The sequence below is a fragment of the Parasteatoda tepidariorum genome, chromosome 4 (assembly GCF_043381705.1).
Source record: "Parasteatoda tepidariorum isolate YZ-2023 chromosome 4, CAS_Ptep_4.0, whole genome shotgun sequence".
Taxonomy (NCBI): domain Eukaryota; kingdom Metazoa; phylum Arthropoda; class Arachnida; order Araneae; family Theridiidae; genus Parasteatoda; species Parasteatoda tepidariorum.
Window position 1 is genome coordinate 4,955,295 of NC_092207.1, and position 11,832 is coordinate 4,967,126.

Here is an 11,832-nt window from a genome sequence, read left to right on the forward strand (position 1 = left end):
TACAGAATAATTTTTTAAAAGGTTTCAGGTTCATTGATGATTTAATCATCTTCGATTGTTGCGATTTTGGTTTAATTAATAATATTTATCCTGAAGAACTGAGTTTAATTAAAACCAATTCACAAGACTCTCGTGCTTATTTTTTAGATCTTGATATAAATATTTCTGATAACAATAATCTCATAGGGGTTTATGATAAAAGGAAGGATTTCAGTTTTAATGTTATTAACCTTACGCATTTTTATTCCAACCTTTATTATAAAATTTTCAAGAACATTGTATTTGGTCAAATATTGAGATTCAAATACATTTGTAATAACCGTATAGATTTTTTGACCGCTATTGAGGTATTAAAAAACAATTTAAAGAAAAATAAATTTCCTTTTAACTTTAATAATTTTGATGTTTTGATTAAAGAAATTTAAAAAAAATCCTATTAACTTGGCCGATATTGAAGCCCGTCTAAGCAGGCCTAGACGGTGAACTATTTGGTTTTCATCTTGTTATTTATTGGGATTTTGTTTTCATTTACAAAATTTCTTGGGATTATGTTTTCTTATTCTGTTGGGATTTTTTAGACAGATGGCAGCACTTGGATTCTATTGCTCTTTAATTTGTTGATTTTTATCTAGGTGTCAGCACATTATTTTTTGAGCTGATTTGGAATATATAAGGAATTTCTTTTTCATTTTTACTAACTAACTGTTTTGAATACTTATATGTGCTTTGGGGGCGGTTTTTTTGATGTCATCTAAGTGTTTTGTATATTTGTTTCAGTAAAGGTGATTATTTGTATGAATGTTATAATGGTAAATATTTATTTAATGTGGTAATTATTATTATTCTTTATGCTTGTATTTTCATTAGGGGCCTCGGGGCACTGTTAGTTTTGGCTTTGCCACTAACAACAGAAAGGCTCCTGTGTGTTTACAGACAGTGTGTCCCCTGATGAAGTGCTGCTCTGTAAACACACAACTTTATTTAAATTTTATTTAAATTATATGTAAATTATTTTGAGTAAATTTATATTATTACTAGCTAATACTCATGGCTAACTCATCATAGTCAGATTTCACTAAAATCAAACCTATTACCACAGTACCTGCATTAAATACTTTTATTAATAAATTTGATACATATTTAAACATCGATTATTTATTTTGGAAAAGTAGTACCTTTTACCAAATTAATATAGCATAAGCGTCTAAAATAGTAAAGCGATTTTTTACGGCTCCTCTAAATTAGTACCTTCTCCCCATTTTTTTTTCTTTTAGTGAATAATTCTTTACTTTTTATTTCAACTTTCGAATATTTTTTAATTAATTGGTTTTATAGAAACTCGTTTCAAAAGCATAACTATGAACAAATCAGATGTATGGTTTCAAATGATATTAGGAATACTAGTTTGGTGATGTAGTCCTCATGTGCTCGTATGTTCGCATTGATCACTGTCGTTATCGAAAGTAAAGATAAAGAAATGATTAAATATTAAAGGACTTGCAATTTTCTCTTCATTAATACGAGGTTTTAAATTAAAAACAAAACTGATATCATCGTGAAAATATTTACAATAAGCCAATCGTCAATAATTTAACTAAGACAACTGCCAATCAAAAGGAAAATTTAATTTTTTTAATATCTCTACGAATGGTCTGATCGAAATTTTTGAACAACGATTTTTTGGGTTTGGAAAGAATTACTAAACCTCTTTTTTAAAGGGAAAGATTGTATGAAACTTTTCATATATGCAAAAGATAAAACAAAAAATTTTATATTTAAGGAAGTAAAGATTTTAACAAACAAATGAAATATTTATCGTGAATTTGCAGGCATGTTTTAAAAAAAATATTTATAGCCTACAATATAAAACCTAATTTATGAATATTGCTTATTTTAATTTTAGTTTATCATTAACTATCGCAAAATTGATCGCTTAAAGTGGTAAGGAATTCGATGAACGGATGGAATATTTTCACACTTTTTAGGTTATTTATCGCCAACGTAAGAAATATATGAAAGCTCTTTTCCGCCCTATACATATATTACATTTTGATGTTAGAAAGGACATACCTTTAGGGCAGATCATTTATTTTGTCGCTGTGGTGATTTATCAAAAACTTCGATGTTTTATTCTTTACACATTGTATATTTGTCTTACAACGCTATAGCGTGAAAAATAAATATTTTTGATAGAAAAATTTGAATATTTATTTGAAAATGAATGTTACTTTTCATACAAAGCAGTTTTTTTGCGCAAAGGATATACTCAGATTTTCTTTTCACACCGTTAATATTTGAGATGAACTATTTCTTTCATATAGGAAAGAGATCACACACCTATTTCAATTAGCGTGCCAGTTAAATTAAAACTTATTATTTTTGAGCTTCAATTGTGATATGTTAGTTTTCTTCTTGAAAAATAATCTTTAAACCGTTTAAATCTTAAAACATTATATTTTAATATAGAATTACATTGTGTGTCTCCATTTGCTGTTCATTACTAACTTACTTCAAATAAAAATTGAATAAGCAGTTTTTCAAAAATACCTCATTTTATTGAGATAAGGGAAAGTAGTTTTACGCAGGCACCCTTTGTGGTAAACAATGAAATAAAATTGAGATATTTTTTTTTAAATTTCTTATACACCTCTTCTTTGATATTAGAATTCCAAAGTGGAGCCATCAAACATCATAATGACATCCAAAACTGTTTTTTTTCTTTCTAAATCGATCTATGACGACAACTAGTTCTGAAGATGTTCTTCTGTTTAATGTTTTAAAAGAATATTGACGAGGCCAAGATAGTCGGGTCGATAGGACGCTAGGCCCATGTTCGAGAGTTCGTGGGTTCGAAAACCCGCCGGCCGAAGGCTCCCCATGTAGTAAATGGTGATTGATGCAAGTTAAATCTGTCGAGTCGCAATATCCTCCACGTTCCCATAACAAATCAATACCTCTGGGGTCACTGATTTGGAGATTGATCGTTCTCTGATTGATCAAAAGTACGATCTGTAGATGAATGAATAAATGGATGTATGAATGGGTCCGCCCTTTAAACGGGTGTGATGTATGAGCGTGGCAGAAGTCTTATTCTTGGCCATAGATGGCGCCACTGGAAAACAAGAACAATCGCGCGCCTCTGCCTTAACAGGCATACGAAAGCAAGCAAAGAATGTTGACGGATGACAAAGAATGTTTGACGTGCTACAGAAATACCTTCTCTTTACCAGAGATGGCGAGCCCTAGGTCCGTCATCTCTGATCTAGGTAAATCTTTTTATGTAAAAGATGTTTTTTTACCATTTGTACGGATTCAATATTAGTATTGAATTTCTTAAGAAGCTACGAGAAGGAATAATTTTATTGACATAATATTTAGGTTCTAACTGTTGAAACATTGCTCTTTTAACACATTGTTCTAAAAAAAAGAAAAGAAAAAAGAATAGTGTGATATCACATTCTAAAGTGATATCTTGTCGAACAAAAATACCGTCTTGAACTGTTACTCGCTTTATGAGAACACATATTTCTGAAAAATATAAAAATTAAACTCCGTAATATAATTCAGATTAAAAAATCTTATAAAACTTGAAAAGAAATTCTATCAAAGGGTTAACAAATTGCCTCGTTGCTAAATTGAATATTTAATTGCAGTTTGCGCTATATGTATTTGTAGTTGGCAGTAATTAATATGCAGGAATAATTCTTATCTCTATTATTTTGCTTTATGAGTACCACAAATCAAATTACAGTTTCATTTTAAAAGCTATAAATAAAACACTAAAATTATTAGGATTGAAACTCAAATTCCTCGAATTCGCCTCTCTATACGTATTGGCAAGTTATAATTAGTATGGACACCTAGATATATATTGACACTCCTCACCACTCCTCATCTCTTTGGGGATCCCTGGAAATATATTTATTAATTATGTAGCTGCGCATGGATGCATATACTGTTGCATTGGACGCGAATTATTTTGAAACGTAATATTTCATTTGTACTCCTTAAACTTGGAATACTCATTTTTTATCAACTCAAATTATTAAAGAAATAACTTAGTTTATTTTTAAGTGCAATGAATTTTATCATGATAATTTAAGATTCTTAAAAAAAAAATCACCGACCGGACAGTAATCAGGGTTGTAGTGATCAGGGAGCTGACTAACAACATAATTTCCTGGGTTCGAACACAGGCATGGACTGGGTTTGACATTCTTTTATTCTACGTACTATCTGTCTTTATTGAAAGAGCAACGCTGGCCCACCTAATAGGGCGCCCCTGAAAGAGTGGCCAACAAATCTGTCCGACTAATACCTGAATGACGGTTATCAATCAGGTGGGCATTGGCAAAAAAAAAAGATTCTTAAAATTAAGTAGTACCACTTTCCCAATGCTAAAAAATAGCCAAATTTTATTCAGTTTCGTCTGTTAAAAGGCTCAAAAATGTTATAATAATAATTTGTAGCTTTTTTTAAGAAAGAAGCTACAAATAAAACTACAATAAAAAACTAATTCATATATTTTTAAAAAAAAACGCATATTCTTTATATAATGAGATAGGACACATTTTCTCGCTTATTCAGAAGTCTACGAAATCATTTTAAGTTAGAATATCTTATTTGAACTCGTTACTCATTTGAAGAAAGAGTTTTTATTGATTTAAGTATGAATTTTACTTGGATATGTTTTCAGTATGAATGAAAAAAGTAAATGCATCTCGATGAAAAATATAACTACAAAAAATTGCGCTTGATAAAGAAAATATTTATGTCAATGGAACTTAAATTAAATTTTTCGTGATCGATAATTCATGATTTACTCGATAATAAATTATTTCGATTAATCCTTATAACTTTCAAACTTGCAAGAAATAATTTAGAATAATTTGTCTTCTGACGAAGTACAAATTTTGAATTTTTTTTTCAGTTACCTTATTTAAATTAAATGAAGTGGTTTTCCAATTTAAATGAACTCTCGAAGTTCTGAAAATATATAAGGTTCCAAAATTATGGTGGATCAGAAATGGCATAAATTTATCAAAAAAAAGTAGATTTTTCTAAACAATACTGTTTTAATATGTCTCTTGACAGTCCATTATGTGTCACTTTGACTGATAACTTTTTTAAGTTGAACTTATCACTGGGACTAGAATGCACTTTTGCCCAATACTGATTTTATCGGCGGCATATTAAGAGATTATAGTTCACAATACAAACATTATAGCTATTTTATCCACTCAAAAACTGATCCGTCCCGCAGTGAACTGGTCGTTAAGACACGGTTCCCAGCAGATCACCGAAGTCACACTTGATTAGTCTGCATAGGGACCGAGGGTGTGCGGTATTGGTCCTCATTAAACCGTTCTACCGTAAAGTGATCGACTTCGCGTGCAGGTCGTCGGGCTACCGAAGCGGAATGCCATCCCCTCTACAGAGGATCGAAATTGTGATGGCATGTCTTCGGATCATCCTCAGGAATGTTTCCCAAACAGTCGCCAATAACCCATTGTGCAGCTCTAGTGCGACGTAAAATAACTACATCAGCATCAACATCCAAATTTGATATTTTGTATTGTTTATTCACAAATGCTTAAGTTTTAAAATGGTTATGCATTTGTTCCAGTAGTCTGCATTGATGGCTTGCACAGGGTTGCCACAGACTATTTGCTACTATTTTCGGTCTTAGGCAACTATGGCGACTTTTTTTGCCTCAAAAGGCTAAAAAAGCAACTATTTTCAGGAATAGGCGACTATTGGGAGACTTTTTTACTCTTAGCGAAGTTATTTTTATACTTATACTTATTTTTCGTAGACCCACTGTTACTTTGTGATTGCTGCACAATCGCTGTTATCTTAAACTTTCGTTCTGAGCTCAATAGATCGATGAAAAGAAAATATAAATTAAAAAAGTTTTTTCATTGGTTTTTTTAATTATTATTTTTCATTTTAAGCGATACAATTTAATGGGGGTATTTTGTACTTAATTTTGTTATAAAAAGTTAGTTTTTTTTTTCAAATTTATTTAATGTAGGTAAGTGTAATAATTTGATTATTTTTAAACCAATAAATGTTCAGTTGTTTTTATTTATAAAAAAATTAAAATAAAGCTTACCTTTATTTAATTTGCTTTTATTTTTGAGAAACTGAAAACAAAGTTTTAAAAAAATTTGGCTATTAGTTAAAAAACAAAAATTTTTTTTAAAAATTAAATAAAGAGTTTAGTAATGTGTGGACGCTTTTTAATAATTTAAAAGCATAAAGTATTTTATTTTTTTTAAGTATTTTTAAAGTATTTTTCTTTTTTAAATTTTATTAAAATTCTTTCAATACTTGTTTGTTTTATAATGTGTTAGATAGTCAGTGTCATTTTTAAAGAAATAAATCTTTAGTCAATTTTATATTCAAAAACGAAAATAATAATAAATAAGTAAAAATATTTTTAAATTTATTCAGTACAGAATTTGACCATTAGTTAACACTACTTTATATTATTTTAAATAATTGAATAAAAAAGGGTCTAATGATGTTTCAAAAGCATGTTTTTTTTTCCAATAAATAATTTAAAAAAAATTTTTTTTTTCTAAAGTGAACATTTCTTTGGTCTGTTTTCTACTTTCGTTTCTTTTTTCTTTTAATTTTAATGCACGTATGTAAAATATTTTGTTACAGTATTATTATTTTTAAACTAATAAATCTTACATCATTTTTAATTTAAGAAAAATGAAATAAATCTTGGGTTTGCTTTTACTTTGACTTCTTTATTATTTTAATTGAAAAAATTAAGCAATGATATTGATATTATAGTAGAATATGTTTAGAATTAATATTTTCTTTTGTAATAGATTTATTCCTTTTTATTTATTTTTGATTGATTTCCCATAGATAATTTCTGAACATATGCTTAATCGCGATGTCTAATGGACGATGTATCACGATTTAAAACTGACATCAACCAGTCCTTATCATAGTATTTGACAATTAAGCTACTATTTTATTTATTTGGCTACTATTTTTGATAAATTTTTGCTCCTGTTCAGGCAACTGTTTTTATAGTTTTAGGCAACTATTTTCATGCTTGAGGCTACTAAAAGCAACTATTTTTGTTCATTTTTTACTGTGGCAACCGTGCTTGCGGGGGACGCACAAATGCACTCATAAGCCACACTGATGGTTTGTGCTGGACTCATCTATGCGTCCATATTAATCAAAGACTTAACAAAAATCGTTTACTCTGAAAATGACTCAGAAAAGGAGAAAAAAAAGTTTATTTCTCAGTATCAAAATTATATTCTGTATCTCATTTCAAAATTTACTGTTTAACTCTGAAAATAAATTCAAAAAGAATATTTTGCTTTTGATATCAAAAATAAGCAATACTTTATTTGATATATTATTGTAAAATTAAGAAAAATCAAAAATATGCTTTTTATAAGCGTGATATTTAAATTATAAGATATATCTTATTTGGTGTATCGATATTGGTTTTATAAAATGAAATATATGGTATGGCTATCAATATCAAAAATATGCAGGTTGTATCTAAATCGATGCATGCTAGTTAAATTCAGAAAATCTAAATGATCATTTGATTTCCGATATCACAATTTAGAAACATAGCTTTTTCAATGAAAAAAAAAAGAAACTGATAATGTACTAAGATTATTGTTTACACTATGCAAAAAAAATAAAGGGCTTTATATATCTCAATTATATAATACGCCTTCTTTTGATAAATAATTGTTAGTTTAAAAAAATAGTTTTACGTAGACCGAAATTAAAAGATATATTTTAATCGGTGTAAATGATTATTTTATGAAATAAAAAATATGGTAAGGCTCTTGATATCAGAATTATCTAGGATATATCAAATTCTCCGCATGCCAATTAAATTCGGGGAATTTAAATTATATTTAAACTTCGATATCATAATTTAAATACAAAGCTTTTGAAATTCGTCAAACACTGACTATGGATTAAGATGATGCAAAAGAAATTAAATTGAAAACCTCATTAACACCATTTGTAATGACTCAACTTAGAAAAGACAGATTTTCATTTTAAATGAAAAAAATAAAGTTCCAAATGTGACTTCAAGATTGAGGAAATCAAAGAGACATTTTGGCTCACGATACTCCGCATTTCCTGTAAACGGGAAAAAAGCTCAGAATTTATTCTGTTTTCCCGGTATGCCTCTGGGACTGAAAAATGCGAACGTCTAGCTTAACGAATAATAGAATGATAGAAAGTGATACAGAGTCACGGAATTTTCGGGAACTTTTCCAGGAAATGCAGGAAGTTTATTTGCAAGATGAAACGAAATTTTTTTTCCAGTTTTTTTTTTTGAAGTTTCTTTTCATATTACTGTCATTTTTGAACGAAATTAATTTCCATAGTATAAACAAACCTTGAAATTTGAAAAGTTTGGCAGAAATTTCCACAATTTATTATCTGGAGCACAATAAATTAGTTCAGTCGATAAAGTTATGTATGAAATAAAATAATTTTCTCAATATTTTGAGCTTAAAAAAAAGATTATGATTTTATTTATTTTTGAAATATGTATTTCTTTGATCGCGAATACCATTTAAAATATGTACGTATTTTTTTTATAAAATAGAAAAAAATTATCGAGAAACCTCGAGTTTCAAAACCCCTAAATAAAATATTACATCTGACATATTATCTAATAATACATATCATCTAATATTACACATCAACTAGTATTACATATTAATTCTGTCGAAAATAAAATATTACTAGCCGCCTTTGGTGATCAGCTTGGTCACCTTTCAAAACTATCTTTTAAAATACACAAACTTTAAAAGTCACCAAGCCGATTGCACAGTTCAAATATTTTTAACTGTTCTAACACTTCACCCTTTTCCTAAAATCTTAACATCTTAATTTGTTTTAAGAAGTATGAATTAACCAAATTTTTTAGCAGTCTAGTTGTTGCCCGTGGCTTAGCTTTGCGAGAGAACTTTGATTTCAAGTTTAACTATTTTCAAAAGATGTCTCAGATATTGTCTCTCTCTCTTCCTATGGATATTGAGACAGAGGGGTGTGATTGCTCTTGTTTTCCAGTGGCGCCATCTATGGCCAAGAATTCGACTTCTTCCACACCCGTACGTCACACCCGTTTATAGGGCAGACCTATTCATTAAAGATCCATTCATTCATCCACAGATCGTAATTTTGTCCTGAATCAGAGAACGATCAATCTCCAATTCAGTACCCCCAGAGGTATTGATCTGCTATGAGAACGATCTGTTACTGGTTATTATTTTTCTTTAATACTTTGTTTGTTTCAAATAGTATTAGTCGTATAATTATTTCTTACAACAACCGGTCATTTGACCGGAAGAACATATTATTGCTTATAAGGTTATCGGATCAGAAATGACGACGTAATGCGTGTTCAACGTATTGCACATTCGATTAGTTGCGCATTTCTGCAAAGACTGTTGCGTAGTTAGTTCAATCAGAATAACTGTGAATTCGAATTTCAAGAAAGTTTCTAAAGTTTTAGATTGGCATTTTTGTGTAAGAAAAAATGACAAAAACTAAATGTTCGGTAAGTATAGCTTATATATTTTATTTTGATAGCTTTACTTCATTTCTAACTAACGGTTAGTTTTTACCCAGGATAATGTCGAAACAATCAAGACAGCACAAGTTCTTAGAAGAAATAATATTAATTATAAGAATAATTATAGGAATTTTATTTCATATATATTTTTATAATTATAAGAATAATTTTAAGATTTATAGAAATAATAATAATTAGAAGAAATATGTTTGCGGAAAACGTACATTGGAAATGCCCTGTATATGAAAAAAATGCGTTGAGTAATGAATTAAAAATTCTTATTCTTTGTGTTTGTAACACATAAAAATTGGCTATATACAATTTTGTTTAATTATAGTAAAGTATTTTCAGTTTATTTCCTTCTTAACATCCATATTTCATACATTCAATCAAGAAACATAAAGTCCGTTCATTTGACCGGCTATAGTAAAAATAGGTAAAGGGTTTGGAGTGGTCAACTTAACATGAAATTTTGCATATTTAAGCGAAAATTATAAAACTTATAAAAATTTAATTACTATGGCATGTAAAAATTAACAGGTAGATAATTAGTTCAAAATTTATGAACCGTTAAATTTGACGTAAAAGTACTATACGGCCGATCTCCAGTACACGGGAATGCAACTACAGAGTTGAAATTTGACTGGCTAAAAAAGTCATATCCGTTTAAGTACTTAACACAGAATTTTTTCTAACGAATATTCTAATTTGTTCAAAAGTTATTGCAATATTAAATGCTTTTTTTTGCAATTTTTTCTCACTTTTTCTCTTTATGTTGATTTTAGTTTTACTGTGCAAAAACTATAAAATTTAAGAATAAAATGTATGCAGGAATAAAAAAAAATATTACCTTTGACAATTTTGAAGTAAATAAATACCATATTTGGTCAATTTCTGTAGCCTGTCTAAACGCAATCACGGAGTTTACATTTGACGTGATGAAAGAGCCTTTATTTCACAAGTTCTGTTCCAATTGACACAAATTCCAATTTGTTCGAAAGTTACTGCGAATTGAAGTTGGTTTCGTGAATTTTTTAAGTTTATTTACTTTAAATTTTGACGGAAAAAACAATTTAAAGATTTTGTGAGTTATAAATATAAAAATGTGACGGGTTTTGTAGTCTAGTGAATGGGTTGTTATAGCAAACTATTCATATGTATTGTTTCCCGCTATGTGTTTCAGAAACTTTCAGAATTTCCACTTCAAAACCGCTCAAAAATCGAAAGCTGTTTCTTACCCGGAAAATACGGAATTTTTAATCGAAATCGCTCTTAAAAAAGGAAACCACTCTGATGTGGGAAATTTGAATATGTGATACGGCTTAACCTCATACTGGCCTAAGGCCTTAATATATATTATATTTTTTCGATAAAACTATCATAAATGATTAATATAGTTTTTTAAGAAACATAAATGTTTTTGAGGTGTTTTTTAATTTTTGAAATGTTACAAAAACTTCTTTTACTTCAAAACTGACTCGACTCCTATTTAAATAATTTTAAAGAACTGTTAAAAACCACTCCCATGATATTTAAATTTGGCTGAGCTCTTTTCATGTATATTATTTTAAAGAATCGAAAATTTCGCGTATTTTTGTATGATTTTTTAATCCTTAAAAACATTTTTTTGTTATTTATAAACCAATTTTGTTTTCTTAGCGTCTTGATGAGAGAAATTTTGATTTACTTTCTATATTTTTATTATTTTAAGTAAAAATAAATTCTCCGGGAATTCTTTATTTGAAATATACAACTTGAAGGAAATTGAAATTTCTTAGAGCTTCCTAAGTTTAGTCCGTTTCGTTCCTCGTTATAGTGTCGAATACAGTTTCTAGCACCGTTTTTTTTACCTTAAATACGCTTGATAATCTTTACAAAATTTTTGTTGTATCGTATGAATTGATTTTCTTTCTTGGTACAGTTATATGAAGTTTTTTTTTTTATTAAACTGTAATTTCTGAAAAATACTAATTCTGAGTTCGGATCAAATCTAATTCATATGATCAGTACCTTTTTAATTACAATAAAAAAATTTAAAATTAGTAAGGTTATAAATTTTATTCACGTGACTGTTCAAGTTTATTCATAATATTGTGTAATTGAATTTAACTTTGTTTAATTTTCACGTTAATAGGTTTAATATTGCCACAGTATTAATAGGTTAAAGCAATATATTGTTTCAAAAATAATAACATGCATTAGAAGTCAGATATATATATATATATATATATACAGCACAT

At 28.6% G+C, this 11,832-nt stretch overlaps 1 protein-coding gene across 1 annotated transcript in view; it reads right to left on the reverse strand.

The window, feature by feature from the left end:
* LOC107444471 (beta-alanine transporter-like) overlaps positions 1-11,832 on the reverse strand; it is a 275,373-nt gene that overhangs the window by 261,829 nt on the left and 1,712 nt on the right. The window lies entirely within an intron of this gene.